The 14389-nt window shown below is 43.3% G+C and overlaps 1 gene segment (V, D, J or C); it reads left to right on the forward strand.

Moving 5' to 3' along the window:
* Nucleotides 1-14389, forward strand: part of LOC119799999 — a 208238-nt gene that overhangs the window by 124620 nt on the left and 69229 nt on the right.

The following is a 14389-nucleotide window of genomic DNA, read 5'->3' on the forward strand; positions in this document are numbered from 1 at the left end:
TTTTATCGCTGAGTAGAACTCTAATGTGTATACGTGCCACATCTTCTTTATCCATTCTTCCACTGAGGGGCACCTAGGTTGTTTCCAGGTTCTGGCTATTACAAATAGTGCTGCTATGAACATAGTTGAACAACTGCTCTAGGCTGGGCGGTGGTGGCACACACCTTTAATCACAGCATTCGGGAGGCAGAGGCAGGTGGATCTCTGTGAGTTTGAGGCCAGTCTGGGCTACAGAGCAAGTACTAAATCAGGTTCCAAAGCTAAGAACCACTGCTCTAGAACCAATGTTCTATATTTTGTCACTATTGAATAAATAGTAATAATAATAACAATTTATAATAAAAATTCCTTGCCAGTTTACATTCCTTATCTCTCATTCAGAAGACAAATTTTGTTAAAATGTCACAAGAGAAAAGCTTGGATTTCTACATGACGCAGAAGTTCCCCTCTGTTTGTCTTGGAGGATAGCACCTAGAAGAAGAGAAATAAGACCAGCGGGACAGGAAACCCCACCCAGTGGAGAGCACATAGCTTGGCATCTGAAGCCAGGGTTGCTGTAAAAATGAGCAGATTGGTTTTGGATTAGGCTTACTGGCTGAGGAAAAGCACTGATCTTTCTCAGAGGAGCCTGTTCATCCAGAGGTCGAATCATGTAACTCGTTCTTCTTCCTCTGTGACCACTGTTTTTTTGACACTATCTTTGTTGCCTATGTTCCTAAGCCACCAGATCGGATGTCTCAAATGACGTAAAACTTCACCCAGCAGGGCTAATTACCCAAGAGATGATTTTAAGATCAGGGACTAAATGAATGATTAAAGTAGGGTGGGTTTGTGTTGTAGTTAGCTTTCTTGATCTCATGTCCCTCTGGAAAGGCCTCATGGTCCTCCAGAAAAATGGTTCGACTTCTGTGCTTTCACCACCTTGACCTGGCCCAGGCCATGGCTGTCGTTCCTGGTATGTAGCAGTCGTGAGGTATGACAAGAAATTTGTTCAATGACAACTGAGAACCAAGTTTCATTCCTTCTCTTTGGCAACTCTGGGACATCACTGAACTCTGATTTCCTCTGGTTACATGAAAGAGCTCCAAAGAGCTTTTTGGCTTGGACACACTGTGACGCTAACAATGCTCCAAATAACAAGACTAAATCTGACAAGAAACGAAAGGAAGTGTAGCATCATGAATATCTTGTGACCATCGAGATTCTGTGATTTTTGTGAAAAAATAGCATGGAGAGAGACTCCACTTTCTCTGTGTATCTTTCTAAAAGCCTGTGTAGATCACAGGGGTTCAATAAATGGGAGCCAGCACTATTTCCGGTCCTAGCACCCATTTCCCTGGCTCCATGAATGGAAGCTGGGTTCTCAAGGGCTGAAGAAAGAGGCCCAGCCACATTTGCTGTCTTTACCCCCAGTGACAGCATCAGCTCATGAAGCTGGTTATGATGGCTGCTATAGTGTAGACTCTAGTGTTTAAGTAGTATAAGGTTTTGATGTGAATGATGTTTGACATAGCTACAGGAACTCTTGAACAAGGCTCTTGTTATAAACTCTTGACCAGACCCAATGCTCTTGCTATGAACTCTTGACCAGACCCAACTCTCTTGTTATGAACTCTTGACCAGACCCAAGCGACCCTTGCCCTCAAGCACCCTGCCCTTTCCTGTCCAGCTGATGCATGACCTGGTGGTCATTAGCTTACTTGAGCCTTCCTATAACTATTTTTGCTTACAATGGCCATTTAGCATTTCAGCAAAATCAAAATGATTCCTTTCTCTTAGGGAAAATGAGATATTCTGCCAAAAATCAAGGGATAAGAGATGGAAGATTAAGTAGCTAGTAGCAAAAAACCTAGAGACATTCATAAACAGCAACAATTAGAAGTTAAAAGGAGTTAAACAGGCTGAAAAATGCAGCGCTTAGGTCTCTCAAACCTTCACAAGCTTCTATTCCTCATGCTACCCTCATCCGCCAAGCCTATGCTAACAGACAAGGTGGACTGGAAGGGATAAGTAGCAAAGAGCCCAACTGATACCTAAGTGAGTACTGAACCAGTGCAGACCATCTACAGGAATGGGCACTCACTCATCAGAGAACCACGTTGTGCTCGTACCCTTAGACTAGTGGCTCCCAACCTATGGGTCATTACCCCTCAGAGGGGAATCTGTGACCTTATCACAGGTGTCACGTGTCAAATATCCTGAAAATCAGATATTTACGTTATGATTTATAAGGGTAGCAAAATTATAGTTATAAAGCAGCAATGAAATATTTTTATGGTTGGGGTTCATGACAACATAAGGACCTGTATTAAAGGGTCTCAGCATCAGGAAGGGTGAGAACCATGGCCTTGGAGTTACTATAGCTCAGTTTCAATGACTGAAGTTTCTCAGGACATTGGGGATGGGGTCTAAATCTGAAATTCATTAGTTGTTGCAGTGAATTAAAATAAAATTTGAGGGCCAAATTGGTCTTTCATAAGAAAGTACTTGATGCACAATGGAAAACTCTATCCTGAAGATTAAGAATAAATTTTCTACAACTACCTTGAAAAGCCGTAGGTTGGGTTTCTGGTTCTGGTTCTGGTCTCTCTCTGGATGGGAACTAGGGCCACAGAAGCTTTGCTCAGATGAGCCTCTCTCACTCTCAGGGGAAAAAAAGAATTGTTGTCATGGTGAAAAAAGGAGGATTAGAAACATTGAAAAGACAAGAAAGAAGCCATTAAATGCAGTCTATCATCTATCTATCTGTCTATTGAGAGATGGATTGATGTCATCTTGGTCTCTTTTCTTTTCTTTTTCCTTGAAAACTTCCATTAAACCAGCAATTTTGACTGCAGACTGGGTGATCCCCAAGATCCCATCCTCATCTTGGTCTCTTTTCTTTTCTTTCTTTTTTTCCTTTGAGAACTTGCATTACACAAGCAAGGCTGGCCACAGACTGAGTGGTTCTCCAAGATCCCATCCTAGCCAGGGTCACATTTACCTCTCCTGTTAGCTCTGAGTCTGGAGACTCTGCACAAGGCCTAGGGGAACCATATTCACCCCAGAAGCACAGCCACTGGCTCCAGAACAGTAGAGAAGTGATGGAGTTTTCCTAGAGGCATTGCCCACTCCTAACACGGTGCAGAGTTTGCAAATCCAGGCTCTATATTCAGTGATTTGGCTACCACCAGTCAAGAGCTGAAGCCAAGACAGAGAGCAACAGTCTTTCAAATGACCTCCAACATACCAAGTCCAATGGGACAGCCATTACCTCTTACATGGTGACATGAGAGGTTTCCGTATTCTGGAGGAAATGAAGTGGGAAAGATGCAGGGAAGTAGGAAATCTGGCAGTCCTAAGTGACTGGTACTGTCAACTCAGTCTCTGCCATTCAGAGGATAATAAAAAACGTAAGGGTTTTTATTTATTAATAGGTAAGGGTTCTTCATTGCCTGTTGCTTGCAGGGATTTGCTTAGTATCCTTATTTCTAAGGAGAGGAATACCAGAGTAACGAAAAGAAGGAGGGAAGCTAAGTTGTGTTATAGCAATTGCAGCCTGATTGATGTTTGGCAAATTGCATCTGAGCAAAAAGTACTGTGTTTTATTTTCTCTTTAAACCATTTCTACTTGAAATTCAGAATTATCTTGCTGTGTTGAGAGTCAAATCATTGAGGCTACTCCTTTGGGTGGAGGAAAAGAGGTTGAAAAATAAACACTTACTCTCTGTTGGGCCACTGACCACACGTCTCAACGATACCCTACTTTCTTCTCTGGGTTCTGCTGGCAGTGGTAGAAGTTAATGTGATATGTAAAGCTCGGGTGGGGAAAGTAAGAATTTTAAATCAAGTCTTCAGGTCTGAGAGCTTCAACTTCGAATAATGGTCCTGAACTGCCAGTCTCTTTTCCCTGGCTTTAGCTCTGCCTCCTGAGTTTGGTGAGAGATTGTGTGATCCACGTAGCCACACGATTACTATACATTCCTGAGTCATCCATCTGGCTCCAGAATCAGAAGAAATTATAAGACAAAACTAAATGAGGACAGCAGCACAAGGACAGACCTCCCTCACCCACACGCACTACACAGCACTAGTGGGGTCCTGTCAAACACAGCCTCTTGGCTACTCAACCTTCAGGTCCCTGGCCCTTTTCTAGGCTCAGCAATTAGGAAGCAAACTCATTACTACAATGAAACTCCCTGAGTAATGGAGGAAAAATAGGACTCAAATCAGGACACACTATCTGTGGCTCTAGAGAAAGGAGCCAAAGTAGGAGAAAATTGTGTTTCTAAGGCCTCTTTTCTTTGCTTCTCAGTCAGGGTAAGAAAGTTAGTATTCTATCTCTGTATCCCACTATTGTGCTTTTCTTGGAAAGTCTTCTAAAAAAACTGGGAGCTCAATTTGACTTCTTGAAACCAGTTGTCTGTCACCCTCTCTTGTCCTGCTTCAGTTCTGTCCCAGTACCTCTGAGATGGAGGCATCCTGCTCACTTTCCTACCCAAATGTTCAGCTACTATTAGCTCAAAGAAGAACGTTCTGTGTACTCGGCCCCCTGTGCTATCAAGGACAACTTTGTAATTCTCTGAACTGTGGGCTCTACTGGCTGAGACGCAGGCTGTGAGGAATGGCACAGATGTTCAGGCTCAGGCCCAGGGCTAGTCCCAGACTGGTTATCTGTAAAGCAAGGCTGTAATGTGCTCCCGGAATACCTGGCAGATATTTTTTGGAGCTGGCACGAAGCTCTTTGTGGAGCCCCATAAGTTGATCTTTTTCTTTATTTCTGTGGATAATTTGAGTCCTGAGACTAGAGCTACCCCCGAGTTTATATTACAAACTATAACTAGTAGATTCGCTTACATCTCAGAGACAGAGTGGAGCAGAAGGAAGGGGGCCAGCACGAGGACACTGAGCTGCTCACATGCTTCTCTAACTACTTTATGTTTTAATATACAGATGCTAAATCTTTAGTCCTCATTTGTTTCTTAAATCTTCAGGTCAACCTAGAAAACAAAGGAATCTTTTTGAGATTATACTAGTAAATGTATCACTGGGGGGGAAGGGACACAGTCACAGGCATGCTTGGGCTCAAACCCCCCAGGATGTGGCTTGTTTCCGAAAACATACCTCCGTCTAAGCTGACTAGTAGGCATGCCTCCTGACAGAGCACAAACATCCCTTCACTAGGAAGGCTTTGGAAACAAGTGGTTAACCAGGTGAGAATAACCAGGTAGAGCAAACCTTAGGGCTTAAGTGAAATCCCAGACTGACAAAGAACCTTGAAATTCTGAGTGACATGTGTTATAGATGCCACAATTCCTAGAGAACCAATGGGATCATAAAGAGCATTCAGAGAGGGCGGTCTCTTATCTCTCTGCTGCTTGCCCACATGTAATTTTAGCACTGTATGAGTATCTTAAGAGAATGGCTGAAAACAAAATGAATGGTATTGTCCAAGTAAATACATTCGAAAGAAAGCGTTGAAATACAGTCATATTCATGGAATAATAAGAGATTGTTCTCAAAAGATAAACAATGAAATCTTTCTTTTAAACTTTATCTTCGAATATTTGTTTAAATCAAATGCAAAGTAGACTAAGTTCCATACGAACAACTACATGGAGTACATTCTACTTATTTAAAAAGAAAGGGTCAGTTCAAACCAGATAGTCATTATCTTTGGTTACCATGCCAATCAGAGGCCAATGAATTGATTGAATAAACTTTTCTTTCAATTGTTTTAAACATATGCATCTTAACTTAGGGAGAGAGCCTGATAAAATGTTTTACTAAATCAATGCTCTGTGTCCAATCTAAAACCCCAACAACTACATTCAAGTCTCAGCATATGTGTTCATGCATATCTTCAGGTATCCACCTTGCCAGCTATATTATAATATTCATGTTATTCAGATATAATCTCCCTAACCCAAAGTGTTAATTGATGATAATCTCTTGATGCATTTAGATTTAAAATCCCACACAAGCAACTGGGCCCAGCAACACACACCAGTAATATTAGCACTCAGCAAGCTGAGGCAGGAGAATTGACTGTGAAGTTAGCCTTAACTACTTAGAGAGACCCTGTCTCAAACAGCAAAACCACAAGCAAGCTTTCACTGTCCAACTTATTCAAACTGAATCGTTCTCTTGAATAACTGACAAGATGGGTTTGAGCTTGCTTTGGTTAGTTTGATTTTTTTTTTAACTGAACAAATTTCTAACTCCTAACTCTCTTGAAAATCAGCCACAGTACATCTCAAGCCACACACAGGGTAATGAACAAGAAATGCCATGCTCCTGGAAGGAAGCAAGTAATGAAGACTTGTGGTTTCCAGCCGTTAGTGCTGGGGTTATCAAGTTGTACTGTCAGCGACTTCAGTGTGTAAGAAAACAAAACAGGAAATAAAAAAGCAAAGGTTTTCTCACGAAGGTTAAGAGTGAATATTCTAAGAAACTCTTTATAAAACAAGAAAAAGAAAGAAAGAAAGAAAGGAAGGAAGGAAGGAAGGAAGGAAGGAAGGAAGGAAGAAAGAAAGAAAGAAAGAAAGAAAGAAAGAAAGAAAGAAAGAAAGAGAGAAAGAAAGGGAAGAAAAGAAAGCAAATCTTGTCTAGAACTAAAGCCAAAATAGTCAGAATCTTGGAAAGTTGTCTCCTCCCCTGAGTGCCAGAACCCAATCTTTCATTTGAGCTTCTTGACGAAGAAAAAATAAAAAGAATTAAGATATAGAGATGAGGAAGCCTTTTCGGGACAGCTTGTTCTCTTGGGCTCGCCCAGATCCACCATGATCTTATTATACTGTGGAGATCAGCAGGCACCTTCCCATTAACAACTACTCCTCTCAACCAATCTGGACCAATTGATTGGTCAGAGCTTTACTACCATGGACCTCATTGCTAAAACTCAAACCCAGACTCTGGATAGAGCACTAGAAAAGTCAATTCTTTTCTACTTGCATGTGCACTACCAAGATTTTCTGTTTAGTAAAAGACCTGCTGTCTTGATCATAACCCATAAGAGATAACGTACATTGTAATTCAGCATAGTTTTCATTTGATACCAACAACCCCAGCCCTTTATTAGCAAATACTATGGGCTCTGTTCACGGGAGAAATTACTGTTGAAAGTCAGAAATGAATCTTAGGATTAGAAATCTGTTCACAGGTCAGTGGCTGCTACTTATTATAGGTAAGAACAAGGCTCTTTCTGTTGTGGTTATTTAAAGATAACGTAGACACAAAATTATCACAATTCAGAAGCTTCAATCAAGCAGTATGAGAATCATTACTGTCTTTCTCAAAGCGTCAAGACTGCCAGTTTTAAGGAAAGAAAAAGTGCATACCTAGAATAGCACTGGGTTATAGTCAAAGCAAGGTAGGAAAGAAGAGGCAGGTAGAGGATCCAGTTCTGGGACGAGCGTTCTTTCCACAGCCCCTCTTAGAATAAAGTAAGAAATAGGTTTAGCTTGTTTTATGTACTTTCTGAGGATGATAGTTGTTATCTGCTGATGGTGTGTGCCTCCAGTCCTAGCACTCAGGAGACAGAAACAGAAGAGTCACGAGTTCAAGATCATCCCTGACTATATAGCAAGTTTAAAGCTAGTCTGGGATGCATGAGACCCTGTCTCCAAAGAAATGACTCCAAGGAGGTAGCAAACACCTTTAGTTTCACCACTTAGGAGGCTGAGTGAAGTAAAAGGATCAAGAGTTTAATCAGCCTTATATACAGTTAAAGACTATATCAAACAAACATAAATAAACAAAAACACTCAAATTGTATAGTAGGCAGGCTCTTGGAAAAAGAATCAGTATACACCCAAATGGAGAGAAGTCCAGCCTTTCCTTCCAGTGCAATCTGTTCCAGTCTACAGAACAGGGAAAACACCTTACAGTAACTCCAACTGCCACCCTCTGAGTTTGAGTTGATTATGCAGAACTTTCTAGAAGTCTGTGCTTTTAACTGACATAATGCAAAGTATGAGCACCTTCCATAATCTCCTCCAAGGGCTCCCATATTTAACCAGCTGACCCGGACAGATATTCAGCCTGACCTCAGTTGTCCAACTAACTAACAAATCATAGATAAAAACTAAAACCCGGCTTGGTTTTTAAAAAACTGTTTGTATGTGCACAGGTAGACATGTGTGTGCAGGTGCTCGCACACATGAGCACAGGAAAGTCAAGGACAACACTGAGTGTTATCCTCAGAAATATTACCTATCTCATTTGAGTCAGGGTCTCTTGTTGGCTTGGCGTTCACCAATTTGGCTGGACTAGCTGGTCAGCAAGCCCTGAAGATGCCGTCTCTGCTCCCCAGTGCTGAGATTACAAGCACTTGCCACCATGCTGGCATTTTTGTGTGGGCTCTAGAAGTCAAACTCAGGCCCTCGTGCTTGCAGAGCGAGCACTTCACCAAATGAACTCTCCAGCCTTCTTTGGGTTGGGGTTTGGGTTTGGTTTAGTTTGATACAGGGTATCACATAGCCGAGACTGTGCTGCTACTCAAGGATAACCTAGAACTCCTGATCCTCCTGTCTCCACCTTCCTGCTGGAATAAACAGTATATAGCACTATGGTGGGTTTATGCAGCACCAGGGATCACACCCAGGATCTCATATTAGATCCTCAGTTCTAGAAATTTCTTTATAGTTGCTATACCACATCTCTCTTCCAATCCTATCTCCTTTCTGCTCCTTATTAGAAGCCAAACTAACTGCCCCGTTTTTCCTCTCATCTTGTCCATACATCTATGAAAGGCTATCAGGGACACCACTAACAAAGTATAGAGTGTTCTAGATTCTAGCCAACACCAGTTTAAGTCTCCTAAGGCTGTAAATTATCATCTCAGTTGATTATATTTTCAGAAACTCAGCCACCTACCAAACCATCTGTTTTCATCATGAAAAATGGAACAAATGTTGCCTGTCTGGTGAAGGACTTCTATCCCAAGGACGTGAATATTAGTCTCCAGTCATCCAAGAAGATAGCGGAATTTGATCCTGCTATAGCCATCTCCCCCAGCGGGAAGTACAGTGCTGTCAAGCTTGGTCAGTATGGAGATTCGAATTCAGTGACATGTTCGGTTCAGCACAACAGTGGAACTGTGCACTCGACAGACTTTGAACCACTTGCAAATTCTCCCGGTGAGTATCCAGCTTGAAGGAGCTAAGACCGGAAAACTGGAAGAAAAGAGAAGTGGGCAGTGTGAGCCCAGCATAGATTACTTCGAGTTTAGCATTATGCTGTTAAAAAAAGTGAAGGCACTCAACTCTGGATAAGAAGGAATTGTTCTGCATATCTCCTCTTAGTTAATTCCCATCCCTCATCTTCACCAACCATGGTCTTTTTCATATAAATGTCTGGCATCAAAGGTATTATTTTAATCCAAAAATCCCGCAAGGATGGTTGCCTCATCATGGGATTGAAAATCTTTGTTCTGCCTACAGATTAAAGAGCATCTTGATGTTGTCCTGATGATGCCAAAAGTCCCAAATGGAAGGAATCCTGTCTGTATAAACAGCTATGTGACCTTATTGTCCTCAGTTTACCAACCCAGTGTCTCCTCCTTTTGCTTCTTGCTTGCCAACTTAATCTTGACCACTCTTGTTTTTTCTAGATGACATAAAACCACCAGAACAAGAAAGTGCCACACAAACGTCAGAGACTTGCCATGGCTCCAAAGGTTAGTTCCAATAAAGTGGTTAAAACAAATTCTGTCACTGTCACCTGAGCCCTCAAAACATCAAACTTCAAAAGAGAACAAAAAACCATACTGAGTCCACTGGTTCCCCTGTCTCCATCCCAGCAGAGCTGGCCAGGCTGTGAGCCGGTGTTTCCCTCCTGTCTGGGTGGGCACAGGAGCCTGAGGGCTCTGAGTGCTGCTTGGCACCACGCTGGGTATACAGGCCAGGAAGAGCCATGGCCATTTGGAGCAGACTGGTGACAGTAGTTGGCACTGTAGAGAGAAATCTGGCCCCTCCTGAAGCCGCTGTTTTACTTTTATTCCATCATAGTTCACAGCAAGAAGGTAAACATGATGTCCCTCGTAGTGCTGGGGCTACGGATGCTGTTTGTCAAGAGTGTGGCCATCAACTTTCTCTTTACTGCCAAGTTATTCTTCTTTTAAGGTAAGAATTGCTCACTTCGTATTCCCAACTCTACCCTAATTATGCTATAAATTGGGAAGGATGTTTGGAAATGGTAACAAGGAAAGTATGGTGGTATGGTCCCATAATTTTAGCACTTGGGAAGCTAAGACAATAGGATTGATGTGAGTTCAAAACAAGCCTTGATATATAGCATCAAGCTGGCCAGGGCTATGTAACAAGACCTTGTTTCCAAAGAAAGGACAGAGGGAGGGAGGAACAGAGAAGGGGATTGAAGGAGGGAGAGAGAGAGAGGGAGAGGAGAGAGAGAGAGAGAGAGAGAGAGGGAGAGAGAGAGAGGAGAGCGAGAGAGAGAGAGGAGAGAGAGAGAGAGAGGAGAGACGAGAGAGAGAGAGAGAGAGAGCACTCTAGGTTTGCCTGTGCCTATGAAGCTCCTCTTTCCTGGAGCTGGAGAGATGGCTCAGTGGCTAAGAGCACTGACTGCTCTTCCAGAGAACAAGAGTTCAATTCCCGGCACCCACACGACAACTCACAACCATGTGTAAGTCAAGTTCCAGGTATCTGATACCCTCTTCTAGCCACCAAAAGCACTACACATGCATGGTCCACAGACACACATGCGAGTGAAACACTCATGCACATAAATAAAATAAAATACTCCTCCCCTTATTTTTCCCAGTGTTTCCAAATGTTTATCAATTTCTGTTCAAAGGATGACCCAAAATTCTGAGGTTTGGATTGATCTCTAAGTACAGCCAATAATTCCCAAATGGGTATCTAGCCCCATCTGCTACTGCACTCGTATTCTGGAGGCCACAGGCAGCACAGCAGTATAAAGAATGTTGCCCTAGGCATCGGAAAACCGAGTTTTAGTCCTGACCTTGTGACTAGGTCCCTGATTCCATGGCCAGTTTGCTTACCCTCTCTGGGTCTGGGTTTAAGAATGGCTACAAGAAAGCCAATGGGTTTGAATACTATCCTGACCAGCAGAATCTCTGCCATGTTCCACAACTGATTAATGATGTCTGTAGCGGTGCAGAGTAGTGGGTACCCATCTTACCAAAATGACATCACCCCTGCAACTCCTTCCAGAGCTCAGGGTCTATGATTCTGTAACGACTTTCCTTGACTTGCAGGCTGGCTGGCATGAGGAGACTATGATTCCTGAAAGAAACCAGAAGCTTACAAAGATGTTATACCCAAGGCTTCCAACTCCTTAGTGCTTCGAACTGACCTGTCACCACTGCATCTAAAGAGCTGCTAGGAAAACCAGCTTTTCTGTGACGGCAGCAAGCCTAGCTAATCCTCCAGTCTAGCAGAAAAGCAAAAGCCCTGGGGAGAGAGGTTTGTGGGCCTGGCTTTACATACTGCTTTTTAAAAGCATAGAAAGCTATGAAAATATAGACTTATTTTCTTTTACCCCTATAACTGTTATACTTTGAAAATGGTGTTCCATCCTTCTTTATTTACCCAGAACTAGAAAGTGGGGAGCAGTAAATCACCAGCTTAATTACCCAGGAGGAAAATGGTCTTGGGAGAGACAATGTGTGTCCTGTTAGCTGAACATGGAAAGCTGCATTCAGCCCACTCCTAGCCAGCTTTCCTCCTCCCTCCCCTGGGGCCAGTATGGCCCACTCTCTGTCTTTGCTCCCTCACCATGCAGGAGAGTTTTCCCAGCAGCACTAGGGTGCCAATGACTTCAGCACTTTCTGTTTCTCCTAATACTTTATGCTCATTTTTGGCTACCTGAAGGTTCTCCAAACAGGCAATAAGGGTTCTAAAATCACATCTAATCATTCTCTATTACCAAAGACGAAAGTAAAATACAGAGAAGAAGGATACCTCTTTCTGTGAACTGACTTCACATGCACAAATTGGCTGAGTTCCAGGCACAGTACTGAGGGTATGGAATTGTGACCTGTGCCCGGCCTGCCAGCCACTCATTGGGCAACAGTTTTGGGAGCAGGGACAGGAATGTGACCTCTCTCTTTTTCCCTGTGAAGGCAGCACCTTTATTGTCCTTTTCTGGCCAGTCTGTGCCCTGGGCTTTGACATCACTGAGCACAGATCCTTTTGCCTTGGTCTTTGATGTCGGTGCTTTTCTGCCTTTCTTCTCGGGCCTGCCTCTGCTGCATTTGTTAAGCTGCAACCTCTGCAGTCACTCACTGTGGACTGCCTGGGACTAAGGCTCTCAGCTCTATTGAGCTATTAGTCTGCTGGAAGCCAGAGTGGGCACGTCAGTCACACCACAGCTTCCTGACGCTGGCCTGAGGGGCCTGTCTGGGGGACTAGGCCCTGGTTTCCAGCTCTGTTAGCACAGCAGCACCTTCAGTGTGGCGTTCAGCTCTGTTCAGCCCAGCCCGGCAAGGCCACAGCTTTATTGGTAGCACTAAGGCAGGAGCGCTGTGATTTCCTCAGCTACTACAAGAAGTATAAAGCAGGGACCGTGGTGTGACATGAGCAATTACTCCTGGCAACTCCCCTGCCACCATCGGCCACAGACTCCAAACCAAAGGAGGTAACGATGTTGGGAGGCCGTGGGTTCAGGAAAATCTAGGAGGATAAGTCAGATCTACCCAGGGAACAGCAATAACAGCATTCCACATGTCACCTGGTACGTATGAAGACTGCCTAGTCCCAAAACACTCACTTCTGCTCCTGGCTGTGACATCAGAATGCTATTCTGAAGTTGTTAGAAAAGATGGCATTCTCATTTTTCAGATGGAACAAAACATTTGCCCTGCCCACCCCACCCCCAAGAGAAAAAGGCTTGCACTTTGTCAAAAGTCATTCAGTGAGGCAGTTATATTGCCAGGAATGGAACCAAGGTCTCAAGACTGTCAACCCAAAGTTACTGTCCCCTGCATCACCAACATGAAGACGATGTGTCAATCTAAATGGCACTACATTGAGCTTCAGGATTGGCTCTTGTCAGCAACATATGAGACGACTCTGACCCAGCATGCCAGAAAAAAAAATCCTAGCACATCACGGGATTATAAATTTCCTCCACCAAAATGAACCACCAAAAGTTTTAAATTGATATTTTAGTTAACAAACAAATAACAAGTTTGATTATAAGATTTTCCTACAGGGATGTCATTATCTTCTTGTTCAGATCCACCACCCCACCCCATCCCCCCCCCCCCGCATTACTCTCTCACGTTCCTAACCCCTCCTATTGGTCCTCTCCCTCCCGGAAATTGTTCTTCCTCTGCTCTCAAGTGTGTGTGTGTAAATTTGGGATCAACCTACCCCAGGACCCAGCAATACCACTGTTGGGAATTTACCCAAGAGATGCCCAATCATATTACAAAAGCAATTGTTCAACTATGTTTATAGCAGCATTATTTGTAATAGCCAGAACCTGGAAACAACCTAAATGCCCTTCAGTGGAAGAATGGATGAAGAAACTGTGGAATATATACATATTAGAGTACTACTCCACGGTAAAAAACAATGACATCTTGAATTTTGCATGCAAATGGATGGAAATAGAAAACACCATCCTGAGTGAGGTAACCCAGGCCCAAAAAGATGAACATGGGATGTACTCACTCATAATTGGTTTCTAGCCATAAATAAAGGACATCGAGCCTATAATTCATAAAAAAAATCCTAGAGAAGCGAAATAAGAAGGTGAATCCAAAGAAAAACATATAGTTATCCTCCTGGATATTGGAAGCAGACAAGATTGCCGGACAAAAAATGGGAACTTGGGGGTGGGGTGGGATGGGGGGATGGGGAGATGGGGGGATGGGGGGATGGGGAGAGAAAAGTGTGAATAAAAGAAAAAAAAATAAAAAAAGTGTGTGTGTGTGTGTGCATGCGTGTGTGCGTGCGTGCGTGTGTGCGTGTGTGTGTGTGTGTGTGTGTGTGTGTGTGTGTGTGTGTGTGTGTGTGAAGACTGAAGGCAGGATCCAGGAAAGATGCTGTCTTGTGATGGACCGTGACCTGTGGTTTGCTCACCTCATCCTCTCGGTTGCTCCACATACTGGCTACGTTTCACTTACTGTGTCTAAAGTGTGTGCAAACTCCTGCCCAAATTCATTTTGATAAAGCCTCCTGGGTCTGGCTGCAACAGAGTTCTAGAAGTACAACATGGCATCCCTGACTGTCAGGAGCCAGCTGGGAGACTGGGAGACTATTTCTTACTCCTGGGCTCTTCCATCTCAAGGGTTTTATCTAATAACTGGGTGGTATATTTAAGATGCAGACGTTAATAGAGAAAGGTAAGAGCATGTCTCAGAAACTTAAGGGGCATCTGTTTCAACACCACACTCCAGTTATTCCAAGAGGAAATGGTC

The sequence above is a fragment of the Arvicola amphibius genome, chromosome 13, assembly GCF_903992535.2.
Source record: "Arvicola amphibius chromosome 13, mArvAmp1.2, whole genome shotgun sequence".
Taxonomy (NCBI): Eukaryota; Metazoa; Chordata; class Mammalia; order Rodentia; family Cricetidae; genus Arvicola; species Arvicola amphibius.